Source organism: Aulonocara sp. 'chitande type north' Nkhata Bay, linkage group LG3 (genome assembly GCF_057382095.1).
Source record: "Aulonocara sp. 'chitande type north' Nkhata Bay isolate Kocher_YH1m ecotype deep benthic linkage group LG3, A_spYH_male_GT1.1, whole genome shotgun sequence".
Lineage (NCBI taxonomy): Eukaryota > Metazoa > Chordata > Actinopteri > Cichliformes > Cichlidae > Aulonocara > Aulonocara sp. 'chitande type north' Nkhata Bay.
This window is the reverse complement of record NC_141346.1, coordinates 69,806,798-69,809,456: the sequence shown is the minus strand read 5'-3', so window position 1 is coordinate 69,809,456 and position 2,659 is coordinate 69,806,798. Positions and strand designations below refer to the sequence as shown.

Sequence of the window (2,659 nt, the reverse complement as noted above, 5' to 3'; positions counted from 1 at the left end):
ATCCTTCAATTGAAATTGAATGGGTCTACAACAACTACCATCCTCCTATCTCTATCCTGGTTGCAGCAGGGCTGGGAAATAACCCTGAAGTGATAGGTTACCAGGCAGGGTACACCCTGGACAGCTCACCAGTCTATCAGATAGAAACACACAGCCGTTTACATTCATGGATAATTTAGCCCAGGACCTTCTTACTGTGGAGCAACAGCACTAACCAGCATGCCAACAATGGAGGAAATACAGGAAAGCTATGATTTCCTGTATTTGAGGCAGAATTATTTTGTTCTTGCCCTTGACAGGTTAATCCACAATAAATAGCAACAGCATGCATGTGGTGTGTGTGTCGTTGTCTGCCTCTTATAACTCCAGTGATTTTCCTGTAGTTTGAAATCTTATGCGGTGTTGACACAATAATTTGTTGTAAACCAGGAAATTCCCAACTGTGGTAGAAAGCACAGCTTAGCCTTAGCAAATGTTCAAAGAAAAGTCGTCACTTCCTGATTTCTGCTTCACTGATAAATATTGTCACACTGGGGTTTTTGCAAATGATATCAGTGAGCACTGTGTGGCAGCTGGAGTCAGACAACTGAAGCTCCCACAATCAAGACCACAAACAGCTTTCAAAGGAGATTTGAAGCTTTTCTGGCAGCAAGCTTCATGATTTATGGGACTGGAACTGGAACAGAAACTACCTGATCACCAATGGTGAGCTGGCATGGAATTATTTTTATGACATTTTATCAAAGTTATAAATAAGCATGCCCATTAACACATAGTGAGTGAGCATGTTGTCTTCCCACGCAGTGAACAGCGGATGCTAATGTTTCTGTCACTTTTTACAGAGTCAAACTCAAAGTAAGGTCAGTGCTTCCACGCTTTAAACGCTGCACGCTCACACTCTCTCCACACTCGATAGATTATCCATTGTTCATCTGCACACAGCTGCGGTTTTAGTAACGCAGTAACGCAGCGTGCTTACGGGAAAGTAACAGTAATCTAATTAGCTTTTTTGCAATAGTAATCCCTCACTTTACTCGTTTCTTGAAAAAAGTAATCGGATTACTGCCCATCTCTGGTTGGAGCTGTGCACTTGTGGGTTCAACCTTGTGTACACGTTTATCTTTGCTGTGTGTACTTGTACCTCTGAGTGGAAGCTGAACTCTTGAGTTCGAGTATCGAAGCATCAGCTGTGACGTTAAAGTCCAAACAGCTCGTTCATTTGACGTGCAAATGAACGAAGGTAACGCCGTTTTCATGTGGATGTGTCACTGAGACACTTTCCACATCCACAGCTCACAAAATGGGAAAACTATAGAAGTATAACAATGAAGAAGTTACTATGTTACGGGTCCCAAGGATGAAGACCTCGATGACAAATATGTTACCTGTAAAAGCAGGTGAAGAGCAGAGTAAGGAAGACACGATGCGTCTCTGCTTTCCTCCAGAACGTGTCTGAGTCTGATTTATTTCACACAAATAAATGCTATAAAACACTAAACATGAGCTTTCAATATACTGTTCAGCTGGTTCCTCATTCACATCAATTACATTTACTTATTTCACAACATCAGTGAAATATACTCTTTTTAACTGGTTCAGTTTCTCAAGTTCACACTTCTTTCCATAACAGCTACATCCTTTTATCATATCAATAAACACATCACATTGTCTTCTGCAGTGTCTTACTGGCTAAACAGTTCTATTCAATAACAGCATTGGTAAATACATTACATTTGTTCCCTCCAGTAATTTACTGGCAAAATCACTATTTAGTGCATCATGAAACACAGCTTGTTTAATCAACCCATGAATGCCTCTGTTAGCTACACAGAGTTGCTCAGAGTGCTTGTGTTACACTAGCTAATCTACTCAGTCACTTTAACAGAACTATTAACATTCACATCTCACAGAACTGATTTGATTGGAGCATTACAACACGTTTGCACAGAGCATAGGAGCGCACTGACTCTGCTTCACGAGCGCTCCACCTAACGAGCGGGCTCGCGGTGCGGTCGCGCGGGACACTCCTCTGGTTTTCTCCCGTGTTTACATATAAATAACTTTGGCGGACCGCCTTAACTCTCCCATTCACATTAACGTGGGTAACCATGGTGACAATAAACAACATTTTCGGTGCGAGCACCGTGTACCGACCTGTAAAAGCAGGTGAAGAGCAGAGTAAGGAAGACACGATGCGTCTCTGCTTTCCTCCAGAACGTGTCTGAGGAAGCAGCGGAAGGTGGGCTCCACTTACTGCTCCCCGAAACCCCGGAGCAAGCACCAAAGTTCCGCCCTCACTGCTTTCTAACATAAAATGAATCCCTGTTACATGGATTTTCTATCCTCTTAAAGAAACTGAAAATAAATACATATAGCAATGAAAAATGTCCCGTTACATGAGTGTTTTACACAAAATAATATTAATGTGGTCATTCCCTCACAGGGGTGCCACAACTACACTGCTGTTTTGACAGAGACACAGTGTGTTTATCTAACTTGGCTGAAGCCAAAGTTCTCCAGACAAATTCAGTCTGTTTCTGCCAAGTGTGAACTCACTGGATGAGCGCCAGATACACAGAATCAAAAAGGGATAAATTACTTTTCTTATGTCATGTTCCCGTCACAAACTGGCTCAAGGAAAGGGGAAGCAGGAGTCCAC

The 2,659-nt window shown here is 42.3% G+C and overlaps 1 protein-coding gene across 1 annotated transcript in view; it reads right to left on the bottom strand.

The window, feature by feature from the left end:
- The window catches only part of LOC147336871 (uncharacterized), a 54,767-nt gene extending 52,441 nt beyond the window's left edge, over window positions 1–2,326 (bottom strand). Inside the window, exon 1 of the mRNA XM_086286232.1 lies at window positions 1,386–2,326. The gene's annotated coding sequence lies outside the window, so the exon portion shown is untranslated. The remainder of the gene's footprint in view (window positions 1–1,385) is intronic.
- Between the last annotated feature and the right edge of the window lie 333 nt (window positions 2,327–2,659).